The following is a 12,874-nucleotide window of genomic DNA, read 5'->3' as shown; positions in this document are numbered from 1 at the left end:
AGTAGCTGTTGATTATGTGTTTCGCTTTTATTGAGTAGGTCATCCAATAACAGAAATTAGTGATTTACACCAATAATGTGATGCGGGTGATCTACCCTGCTTGTGGAGTAAATGAAGACCATGGCAAATATATGATGATAATATAAATGTTATACTGCCAGTGTAGTGAGTTGATGCATGATACGTTTGGGCATGAGAGGTTACGGGTTCACACAATCATTTCAAAATCATATCAGATATCCATTGCAATTTTGATTATATTTATAAGATCTCACGAGTCCTGATAAATGCAATTCCCTTTCAAGGGAACTCGCGCTGCGTCACCGCTTTGGGAACGCCCCAGTGTGATTGCGTCGTGAAGCACGTATGTCATCAGTCCAATAGAGAGACGGAACGTCATAGGCGGGTGTAGTCATAGACCCGGAAACTAGAAAGCACACCGGCAAACACACGCCGTTAGCTTCTGTTGCCTTCAACAAGCGCTCTGTGTCATTCTGTCCTTTGTCATTCTGTGTTGTGTCTGAGTTCAGCCTTTTTTGTTTTCAAGTCGCACTCACACTCACATTATAAGAGAGAGAAAAACTATGGCGAGCGAACAAAGCTACAGACAGTGTGTTCCTCCCTGCTCACACTACATCACGAGCGGGGATACACACTTGATGTGTGTTGTTTGTCTGGGTGAGCAGCACGCGCAGTCGGCACTCGAGGGTGTCGGCTGCGAGCATTGTGAGGCGCTGCCTTTTCGCGTGCTGCGATCCCGCTGGGCGCTCTTCGAGTAGGGCGTCCCGGTTCGCGCTCCCCATGGCATGGGTCCCGCTGCTGCTGAGGCTCAGCGGCGACTTATGTCGTGGGGTTCGCAAAAGGATCTGTCGGAGGGGATTGAGACGGGCCCGCCCTATCTCATCCTTCACCCAGCAGATCCAGCGCCGCCTCTCTGGGTTCGGGAGCCCGCTCTGCGGATTCTCCCGCCCGGGGAGCGGCCGCGGTGTTACAGATATCTTCCTCCGAGGAGATTGATATCTGTAGCATCGACGCAGGGGGTGAGGACTCGCCAATTCATTCCCCTGCTGGTGAAGAGCTCATGGATGTGCTGAGCAGAGCTGTGGCCAGATTACATATTGACTGGCCACAAGAACAACATGAACGAGCTGTCGTAAAAAGCAGACTCGACGAGCGCTTTCTCCCCGCGCGCTCTGTTCAGCCTCCACGTAGGAGTCTGCCGTTTTTCTGGACCTCCACACCGAGGTGTCGAGGTGTTGGAAGCGGCCCGTGTCTGCACGTATTTTCACTCCGCACACTCCGACAACATTGCGGGGTTGAAAAGACACGGTTATGGTCAGATGCCCCGGGTTGAGCAGACGGTTGCGAACCATCTCTCACCCGAGTCTGCGTCTGCCATAAAGGCTCCGACTTTGCCCACAAAACCGCTAAAAGTGACATCATCTCTTGTGAGCAAAGCGTACTCGGCAGCAGGTCAGGTCGCCGCGTGTCTGCACACTGATGTGATGTGCATCGTGCAACCATACCAGGCTGATCTGCTGCGAGACCTGGGTGAGAGCCATGAGATCGGAGTTGACACCATCAACAAACTCTGATCTCTCCGTGCCACCAAGGAGACGGCCCGATGCGTCGGCCGTTCTATGGCAGCCCTGGTGGCCACGGAGAGACACTTGTGGCTCAATCTTACGGAGATTAAAGGTCCCATGGCATGGCATTTTTCTATTATTTTATAATGTTTCCTGAGGTTTACTTATATTGTTAGTATGATTTTTACATCATAAAATGTCATAATTTAGAAATAAAAGGCATTTTTTCTATACTGCTGTTTGCCCTGTGGCTGAATGCCCTGCTTCAAGAGGCGTGTCTGCTGTAAAAACTTCAGTAAAAACGCCCACTGTTGTGATTGGCTGACATCTTTGCATTTGAAATGAGCGGAGGGGGCGTGGTTTAACGAGGTCTACGACGCACGAGCTGCTGCCAGAGAGACGGATGGATCCGAGTTCACTTCACATCAGTTCTCAGCACGTCTCAGTTCAGTGAACTGTTGTAGTTACTAGAATATACTTCAGGTTATTAGTTTATTTCTAGTCGGAGGGGCTGTCACTCATGTCAGAAAGTTAGTAACTTTAGTTAATTATGGATCAGCGCTGACTTGAGACACGAAACGTTTAGAACGATTCAGTCCGATTTGGTGAACTGGTTCGGTTCACTAAAAAGAACCGATTCAAAAGAATGATTCGTTCGCGAACCGGACATCACAGAGACGGAGCGATTGCTAACAAAGTTATTTATAGTAACTACTGAGTTGTGAGAGCGCTGTCAGCGCGAGTTTATTGTGTTTGTATCTGAGAGTTCTGAATAAACACGAGTCCCAGTCACGCCGAGTCCGTCTTCATCATTATTCTACCAACTTTGTAACACATGCAATGTACCATTACAGCGAGATGAACGAGTTACGAGTAAGTGTTGATTATAGCATTATTTTTAGATATGTTCCAATCATATGAAAAGCGTCAGTGCATTGAGTACACAGCGCAAACAAAGACACAACAGCAGTAATCGAATGTAATCCAGTTTATTGTGGGGAAAGCTGGCTAGCCCGGATACGCTCACGCTTACCCCCCTTCTGCTTAATCTTCCGCGTTTGGTGCCTCCGCTGTGGGCCAGATGCAGTACTGGGCGTGCGTGAGGTTTATCTCTAAAGAGATGTGAGTCTGCCGATTTTGAGCAGAAACTCATGACTGTATGCACATTGTAGAACAGATAAACGCGACGAGGACGTACAAAAACACTGACTCACAAGATAGAAAACACGAAAACACTGTTCTGTCGGGAGAGAGAGAAGCCGCAGTGTGTGCACGAATAATAAATAATTTGCTACACATAAGAAATCACTGATCATAGATCAGAAGGAACTAAAAAAAGACTTCTGTTTTCATTTGTACATCCAAACACTGAGAAACTGCCAGCGTTCACTCATTCACAAGCCATGATCTCTGGAGCGTTTGCATGGGCGTGGCAGATTCTCTGGGCGGAGGAAAGGGAGGAAACCGTTCCTGCTTGGACGTCAGACCAGGAGACTTCAGGATTGGCTAGTCTGGCCTGTCATTTTCTCAAAGGCAGAGAAAGACAGCCAGACCTCGGTTTTACACAGATCAACATTTCTATCCACTTGGGGACAATATTCAGGCTAGGGGAACTCATATTAATGTTGAAATACCTCATAAAATGAAAATTTCATGCCATGGGACCTTTAAGGAACGGGACAAATGCTTTTTGCTTGATGCGCCGCTGTCTCCGGGAGGCCTGTTCGGTGACGCTGTCACCACTGTTACCGACAGGTTCCTGGAGGCAAAGAAACAGGCGGCGGCGCTCAAGCAGTTCCTTCCCCGTAAGCCCCAGGTCTCGTCTGCTGCTGGGCGGGAGCAGCAGACCCAGAGTACGAGCTCCTTCCATAGGGCGCAGCAAAAAGTCAGTGTCGCCACTCGTACACCCCCTCAGAAAGGGTCGTCGGGTGCGCGGCGCTCACAGGCGCAGCCTTCTAAACCCAGGGCTGATCTGAGGACAGTCATTGTGGCGAGGAAGGCTGCGTCTAAGAAGTCCTGACGTCTCTGGGCCCAGGACAGTGAGGGTGATCCCCTCTGCGGGCGCACGGTGCTCACCGCTGTATACGGTACCTGTGTGCCCACGGTGCCCTCACGGGGTCAATCCGCCAACCCCGCCCGAGTGCCAGGGCGCGTAGGAGCTCCACGGGTCACCCGAGGATGGCCCGCACCCTCTTCAGAGGGAAACTATGCCGTCAAGTCAGTCATTCCCTGCAGGTTCGCCGCTTCAGGGCACTGCACTCGCGGTGCAGAGTACATCAGAGGCCAGCCTCGAGAGGCTGGTACCCTTAGTAGATTTTGTGTCAGAGTGGGAGTATCTGCCTCACATATCTCGTTGGGTCCTGCGATGTATAAGATTGGGGTACGCTATCCAGTTCAGATGCCGTCCCCCCAGCTTCAACGGGATCCTCTCCACTGTGGTGGACCCCGTGCAGGCTCTGGTGATGATTCAGGAAGTACAGACTCTGCTGCAAAAGGGGGCTATAGAGAGCCCCCCCCCCCCCCTTTTACAGCCGGTACTTCATAGTGCCAAAGAAGGATGGAGGGCTGCATCCCATCTTGGTTCTTCGCGTCATGAACCGAGCCATGGCAAAATTCAAGTTCAGGATGCTTACACTCAAACAGATCGTGTCTTGACAGCATTCGAGATGTTGTTCTCGCGCATATGAGGAGGTTGGGGCTGAGGCTCAACTCCAAGAAGAGTGTTCTTTCTCCTGTACTAAAGATCACTTATCTCGGTGTGAGTTGGGATTCGGTCTCTATGCAGGCCCGTCTGTCAGAGCCTCGCATAGGGTCGATCCGTGCGTCTCTGACCACGGATGCCTCCCTGACGGGCTGTGGGGCGACCATGAGTGGTCGCTCGGCCCAGGGTCTGTGGCAGGAACACCAGCGTTCGTGGCACATAAATTGCCTGGAAATGTTGGCGGTGTTTCAGGCCCTGAAACACTTCCTTCCACATCTCAGGGGCCATCATGTGCTTGTACGCACAGACAGCACATCGGTGGTCTCCTACATCAACGATCAGGGGGGTTTGAGGTCCCGTCGCTTATACAAGTTGGCGCGTCTTATCCTCCTCTGGGCCCAGGGAAAATTGCTGTCAGTCAGGGCAATGTACATTCCAGGGTGGTTGAATGTGGAAGCAGACATCCTGTCGAGGCAGGGGCCGAGGCCCGGTGAGTGGAGGCTTCACACCGAGGTGGTGGAGCTCCTTTGGGAGAAGTTCGGCAGGGCTCAAGTGGACCTGTTCGCCACCAGTGTTGCCACAGTTACTTTGAAAAAGTAACTTAGTTACTTTACAGATTACTTGATTTTAAAAGTAACTAAGTTACTTTACAGATTACTTGATTTTAAAAGTAACTAAGTTAGATTACAAGTTACTTTATTAATTACATTCATCAGTTGCCGACAACACCTCTGCAGCCTCAACATAGAAATGACAACCGTTTTTGCCAACACTTTATTGGAAGTGCATTTTTAATAGTAACGTCAACAATGTATCTCCTGAAATTGTATCTCCAAAAAAATATTTTGACTAATTTTATAAAATCTAAACATGTTAATGAAAAGGTACACATTACTTTGTGTTCTTATTAAATACATTTATGAAAAACAATTTATATTTAATTTTTTAATTTATATTTATATATGAATATAAATAATTATATGGGCCTACACAAATAATATAAAATTACAAGATTTATAGTTTATTGTAAACCTGATGTGCAGCTCTGTAAAGGGACAACAATTATATGATCGATACGTGAGAACAATATATTTTTTAATAATCTTTAAGTGCACAAAACTATGAAAATATATGAAACGCTTCAAAACAGAGCGGCAACAAAGCGCTTATGCGCATCCCGTGTGCAGAATGATGCGCTTAAAGCAACATGGAATCAGAGTGTGCAGTGCAGCTCGAGTGCACATTGAAAAGTTCACGGCATAAAGAGAAGATGAGCGTTGAGCGCACAAATCCTAGTCTACTATGTAGCCTATATCGGTCCAAACATTCACTGATTATTTGTTTCTTCACAGTTTTAAATTCCGGTTATTGTGCGTGTGATGCTAATTAATAGTCCTTGTGTTGTCACCTGGGTAGCTCGAGCACAACATCTTTCAGAAGTCTTCGTTCACCCCCGCCCGGAGTTGTGGAAACTGTGGGCTTGGCCTCTGAGGGGGCCCAGCTCATAAGTTCCGGTCTCTCAACTGAGGTTGTTGAGACCATTCTACACTCCAGAGCTCCCTCCACGAGGAAACTTTACTACCTAAAGTGGAGACTCTTCACCTTATGGTGTCGAGATCGCCTGCGGGATCCAGTTAACTGCCCTGCGAGCGTGGTGCAGGAGAGATTCTCTGCTGGGTTAGCCCCCTCCACACTGAAGGTGTATGTGGCGGCCATAGCAGCTTACCAAACTCCTTTGAGTGGAGTTTCTTTAGGGCGACACCCTCTAGTAACCCGTTTCCTCCGTGGAACCTTGAGGCTGAGACCTGTGACACGCACCAGGGTGCCGGCCTGGGACTTATCCATCGTCCTTCAAGGCCTTTCCGAGGCTCCCTTCGAGTCGCTTGAGGAAGTCTCTGAGAAGTTTCTCACTTTGAAAACTATATTTCTCCTTGCCATATCTTCCCTTAAAAGAATAGGGGACCTGCAAGCCCTCTCTGTTGCACCCTTGTGCTTGGAATTTTCCCCGGGTATGGCTAAGGCCTTTCTCTCTCCGAGGCCTGGGTATATTCCTAACCTCTTAACCGGATTGAGGGCGCATTCGTCCTCAAGCTTTATTTGTTTAAAGGAGGACAGAAGGCCTGGAGAACAATAGGTCCGCACTAACCCGGTGAGACCTATTGTTCTCCAGGCCTTCTGTCCTCCTCCTTTTACGACGTCAGACCAGGAAAACTTAAATCTGCTTTGTCCCGTTCGCGCACTAGACGCCTATGTCCACAGAGCTGCCCTGTGGAGGAAAACTGATCAATTGTTTGTCTGTTACGGACCTCCCTCGAGAGGGGGTCCAGTTTCAAAGCAGAGAATGAGCAAGTGGGTGGTTGAGGCTATCTCACTTGCTTATGTGGCGGCCGGACAGCCCTCCCCTTTAGCTGTTCAGTCCCACTCCACTAGGAGTATGGCTGCCTCTCAAGCTCTTTTAGCAGGGGCCTCCCTGCAGGAAGTATGTGATGCGGCGGGGTGGTCCTCGCCACATATGTTCATCAGATTCTATGAACTTGATGTCAATGCTACTCCAGGGTCTCGGGTGCTCGCCTCTTAGCTCATGCCACAGGTGGGCATCCAGACTCGCATGGGGATGTGGGTATTCTTGTTCCCAAAGCGGTGACGCAGCGCGAGTTCCCTTAAAAGGGAACGTCTCGGTTACGACTGTAACCTTAGTTCCCTGAATAGGGAACGAGACGCTGCGTCACCCTGCCATACTCCTTGCATGCCCGCAAGCGTCTTGTTTCAGGCCTTCTTCAGAAGCTAACGGCGTGTGTTTGCCGGTGTGCTTTATAGTTTCCGGGTCTATGACGTCACCCGCCTATGACGTCCCGTCTCTCTATTGGACTGATGACATACGTGCTTCACGACGCAATCCCGCAGGGGCGTTCCCAAAGCGGTGACGCAGCGTCTCGTTCCTTATTCAGGGAACGTCTCGGTTACGGATGTAACCCTCGTTCCCTGAGGAGGGAACGGAGACGTAACGTTAGTGACTAACGAATGGGGGTTTCGCTTAGAAGCCTATCAACTTCGAGTTTTGAGAAAACGCCCAATGGCGTGCCAATGCCATGGGGCATGCGGAATTTGCATACGTAGCTCCGCCTCACTGCGTGAGTATATAAGGAAGTACGAGGCAATATCGCATTATGTTACCTGCTTGAGGAGCCAAGACTGAACTCCTGCGTTCCAGGCAACACAGCTCGATGTGGCAAGGGGACGTTACGTCTCCGTTCCCTCCTCAGGGAACGAGGGTTACATCCGTAACCGAGACGTTCCCTTTCGTTCAGTCACTACGACGTAACGTTAGTGACTAACGAATGGGGGTCCCAATATAATCCCGCCACTCAGCTGTCTTCCAGTGCCCTGCGTAAGTGTGAGTACCCTGTCGTAAGACTAGTACGGACGAAGGACTCCCACTTAACACAGGAATACCAAGGTACACTGGGAAGCATATCCCAGTGAGGGAATGCCAAAGATGCCTACCCGTGGGGAGGACTTAAGAGACACATATGACCCGGAGAGGGTTGCATATGGAAGATCTCTAGGGTACCAGCCAAAGGTGGATTTTTAACCCTAGGGGTGGCGGGGACACGCCAAGGGAAGAAACCCGCTCACTGCGGAGACTTACGGTGAAATACACATGTGGGGGTCGCCGGAGGGAACCATGCACATGGGGCACCTGGCCGGACATGAGGGTCTGGGCTCGAAAGGGCAGACTGAACTGATGTCGGCGTCGACAGTGCTGGAGGAGCTCAGGGCTCTCGGGGAGCTCACCTGAGGAAAATATCGCACGTATCCAGTCCGTGGAGTGGAGTGGCGAGCAAGCGAAGACACCTGAGCCTGGCCCATCACCGGCCCCTCGGGGGGGCGAGTACATAGTCGGACACTGGCTCCACTCGGAGATTGTAGAATCTGGCGAATGTGTTGGGTGTCGCCCAGCCTGCAGCTCTGCAGATGTCTGCTAGCGAGGCGCCATGCGCTAGAGCCCGAGAGGAGGCCACACTCCGGGTGGAGTGTGCCCTCACACCAAGGGGACATGGTCGGCCTTGCTGCTGGTAAGCCAAAGCAATGGTGTCCACTATCCAGTGAGACAGCCTTTGCTTTGAGAGAGCACTTCCCTTCCGCTCTCCACCATAACAGACAAAGAGCTGGTCTGAGGTCCTGAAACACTGCGTCATGTCTACGTAGGCGCGGAGAGCGCGTACTGGACAGAGCAATGCCAAGGCTGGGTCTGCCTCCTCCAAAGGCAGTCGCTTGCAGGTTCACCACCTGGTCCTTGAACGGAGTGGTGGGAACCTTGGGCACATATCCAGGCCGGGGTCTCAGGATCACGTGAGAGTTAGCCGGCCCGAACTCCAGGCACGCTTCGTCAACCGAAAATGCCTGCAGGTCCCCGACCCTCTTGACTGAGGCCAATGCGGTCAGCAGAGCCGTCTTCATAGACAGAAACTTAATATCGACCGACCGCAAAGGCTCAAAGGGAGGTCTCTGCAGAGCAGTTAACACTACTGCGAGGTCCCAAGAGGGTACAAGAGGAGAGCGAGGAGGATTCAGTCTCCTAGCTCCCCTCAGGAACCTGATGACCAGGTCGTGCTGACTTACCTTTTTGTTCTCCAAGAGATCGTGGTGGGCAGATATTGCGGCCACATATACCTTGAGGGTGGAGGGAGACAGCCTTCGCTCCAGCCCCTCTTGGAGAAACTGAAGCACGGACCCGATCGGACATTTCCAGGGGTCTTCTTGGCGGGAAGAGCACCAGGTGACGAAGAGGTTCCACTTCAACGCATAGGCATGCCGAGTGGACTCTGCCCTAGCGGAAGTGATGGTGGCGACCACCGTAGGTGGTAGGCCACTCAAACCTGCCGGGTCCCGTCTAGGAGCCACACGTGGAGGTTCCAAAGGTCGGGACGCGGGTGCCAATGGGTGCCCCGTCTCTGAGTAAGGAGGTCCGGTCTCAGAGGAATAGGCCAGGGAGGGGCTGTCGCAAGGAGAATGAGTTCGGGGAACCAGGTCCGGCCGTGCCAGTACGGGGCGACCAAAAGGACCTGCTCCTTGTCCTCCCTGATCTTGCACAGAAGCTGTGCGAGTAGGCTCACTGGGGGAACGCATATTTGCGTAGGCCCCGCGGCCAGCTGTGCGCCAGTGCATCCGTGCCGAGCGTGCCCTCGGTCAGGGAATAATACAGGCTGCAGTGGGAAGAGTCGTGGGAGGCAAACAGGTCTACCTGTGCGTCGCCGAGCTGTTCCCAAATCAGCTGAACCGTCCGGGGATGGAGTCTCCATTCTCCCGGGAGAGGCTGAAACCGCGAGAGCTCGTCGGCTGCGTGGTTCAGGACTCCCGGAATATGGACAGCACGAAGGGACCTCAGGCGCTTCTGACTCCATAAGACGAGATGGCGGGCGAGTTGAGACATGCGGCGGGAGCGTAGACCGCCCTGGTGGTTGATGTACGCTACTACGGCCGTGTTGTCTGTCCGGACAAGCACATGTTGACCCTTCAGCAACGCTCGGAAGCGGTGCAGGGCGAACCGTACTGCCAGCAACTCGAGGCAATTGACATGCAGGAGACGCTGGGGTCCTGTCCAGGAGCCCGCGGCTGCTTGTCCATTGCACATGGCACCCCAGCCCGTGGCAGAGGCATCCGTCGATACGACAACATGCCTGGAAACTCGTTCTAAGGGCACACCGGCCCGTAGAAAGCTGAGGTTCGACCACGGGGTGAGTGTCTGTAAGCAGGCCCGAGTCACTTGGACCCGGAGCGTGCCAGACTGCCATGCCCATCTCGGGACTCGATCGCGAAGCCAGTGCTGAAGCGGTCTCATATGAAGCAATCCGAGCGGCGTTACCGCGGCTGCAGATGCCATATGCCCCAGGAGCCTCTGAAAAAGTTTAAGTGGAACCGCATTCTTGCTCTCGATTTGTCGGAGGCAAGTCAGCAGAGACTGCGCGCGCTCACTCGAAAGCTGCGCGTACATGGCGACCGAGTCGATCTCCATACCGAGAAAAGAGATCCTCTGCACGGGGCAAAGTTTGCTCTTCTCCCAGTTGACCCGAAGGCCCAGACGGGTTAAGTGGTGGAGAACCAGATCTCTGTGTCCGCAACCCTGCTCTCGAGAGTGGCCTAGTATGAGCCAGTCGTCGAGGTAGTTCAGGATGCGGACCCCGTGCTGCCAAAGGGGCGCAAGGGCTGCCTCGGCGATCTTCGTGAAGACGCGAGGGGACAGAGATAACCCGAATGGGAGAACTGCGTACTGGTATGCCCGCCCCTCGAAAGCAAACCGTAGGAACGGTCTGTGTCGAGGAAGGATGGAGACATGGAAGTAGGCGTCCTTCAGGTCAATCGCTGCAAACCAATCGTACGGACGAACGCATTCGAAAAGGCGTTTCGCAGTCAACATCTCGAACGGAAGCCGGTGAAGGGATCGGTTCAAGATGCGAAGGTCCAGGATTGGCCGTAACCCACCGGTTTTCTTGGGTACAATGAAGTAGGGGCTGTAGAACCCCGACCTCATTTCGGCTGGAGGGACAGGCTCGATTGCACCCTTCGCCAGTAGAGTGGCAATCTCCGCACGCATGACGGGGGCATGGGCCCCGGTCATGGTATAGCGGACTCCCCTGTAACGGGGAGGAGCCTGCGCGAACTGAATCGCGTAGCCGAGCCTGATGGTCCGGGCAGCCCAGCGGGACAGCCCCGGAAGCTGAAGCCAGGCTTCCAGAGACTGCACCAACGGGGTCATCCGGACGACAGACGTACCCTGGGTGGGGCAGCGAGGCAGCGTTACCGGCGCGGACAGGGGAGGCTGTTGGGCGTCCCCGGGTCGGAGCACGGTTAACGGCTGCGCCCTGACAGAGGAGCCCAGGGAAGGACTCGCGTTCCACTGGGGTCTGCTCTGCCAGGGGGCTGGCGACAGAGAGGGATGCGAGTGGCGAGACCCGAGGGTGGCGCGCACTGTCATCACCGGTCTCTGGGTGCTCAGAGACAGGAACATGAGTTCTTCCCAAGCGCTGCTAGCCCGGGGGCCAGCAGCGGAAGGATTTTCCCCCGGCCCTCCACCGGGGGAAGGAGAGGCCCTGCTACCATCCCCTGGGAAGAACTGGAACCCATCTCTGAGTTGTCCACCTCCATCCTGGCGTTTAACCAGTCTGGGGAGCGGACTGGGCGACATCCTCAACCACCTCCACGGCGCGGCCCAGGTGAAGGCTGCTGCTGGGGCCGGGCGGGAAGAGGGAGGGCGCCCTCGGCGGCGAGCGGACTGAGGCGACTGGGCCGGCGGCTGGTGCAGCAGCTGGCCGCCGAGGCAGTACGTGTTGCAGCCTCAGTCTGCTCTGGGGCGGCCGAGAACTGTTGGGCGCAGTTCTCAGCCGCGCCGCCGAAGAGGCCAGCCTGGGATATGGGTGAGTTGAGGAGGCGGGCCCGCTCAACGTCCTCCACATCACCAGGTAAGGCCTGGTGTTCTCCCGGACCACAGCTGTGGACATCGCCCGACCCAGGGAGCGTGTGGCCACCTTCACCGCCCGGGGGCGGGGTCAGTTGCGGCACGCAGCTCAATGAAGAGCCCTGGGTCGGCTCCACCCTTGTGCATGTTCAAAGGGGCGGCGGCCTGCCCGTAGCACTGCGGGACCACGCCACCGAAGTAGACGAGCCCACAGGCTTTGGGGGGGGTGCTTAGGACAGCCACACCACGCCACGTCAAAGCCCTCTGTGGACACCGTAGTGCGCAACAGAGAGTTCAACAGTGGGGGGGGAGGGGGCCCCAGTGTACCCTAGGCCGCGGCCCCATCAAGGGCAGAGAAGGCGGAGGAGGCCACCAAACGGTCGCGAGAAGCACGGGGACTTCCGGGACCGCGTGATCTCCTCATGCACCCCGGGAGCGAAAGGCATTGGGGGCGGGGCCCAACAGCTGTCGGGTGCCGCCCCCAAAACCAATCGCGCAACCACGAGCACCCGCGACTGGGCGGAGTTCCACACCAGCGCGAGACTCGCGGCTGCCCGAGATAACATGGCTGTCAACTTTAGGTCAGATCAGGCAGTGCTGACACACCCGGAGGCGGAGCACAACCTAATCGTCATCCCCAAAGGACTCCAGCCCACCTTGGGATGCGGCGATCGACATCTCACTGCTATCCGGAGCGTGAACTGAACGAACGGGGCGTCAGAGACGGGCCGTAGATTCAATCCAACACTCGCGGAAGCGACGTATAAGAGGGGGGTGTGGCCCGAGGAATGAACGTCGGGGTTCTTAATACCACAGCACCGCCCTCAGGTCACCCTGGCCACCAGCCAAAGTACCATCTCACTCGGGGACGGTAGATTGGGGTGTGGCAGAGGGGACTCTCTCTCCTCACGGAGATCATTGAGTCTCGACCGTGACATCGCGATGGTCACGCCCCCGCAATGGAAACGTGACACATCCGCAAACACTGCCCGTGCGTGCTGAAGCCCAAACACGCCCGAGCAGTGAATGCGTCCACAGACAGCAGCGGAAAATCGATCGCACCCGGAAGTGCACGGGCGAGCCGTCTTGAAAAACTATTTCTGAAGTGCTTCTATTATAAAGATCATCCCT

General features: G+C 54.2%; 1 protein-coding gene across 5 annotated transcripts in view; it reads left to right on the top strand.

The window, feature by feature from the left end:
* Positions 1 to 12,874, top strand: part of LOC307122289 (uncharacterized protein) — a 196,596-nt gene that overhangs the window by 27,370 nt on the left and 156,352 nt on the right. The window lies entirely within an intron of this gene.

This window comes from Gobio gobio (assembly GCF_949357685.1).
Source record: "Gobio gobio genome assembly, chromosome: 25".
In the NCBI taxonomy this organism is placed as follows: Eukaryota; Metazoa; Chordata; class Actinopteri; order Cypriniformes; family Gobionidae; genus Gobio; species Gobio gobio.
Note: the sequence above shows the minus strand (reverse complement) of the source record. Positions and strands in the feature narration are given on the sequence as shown.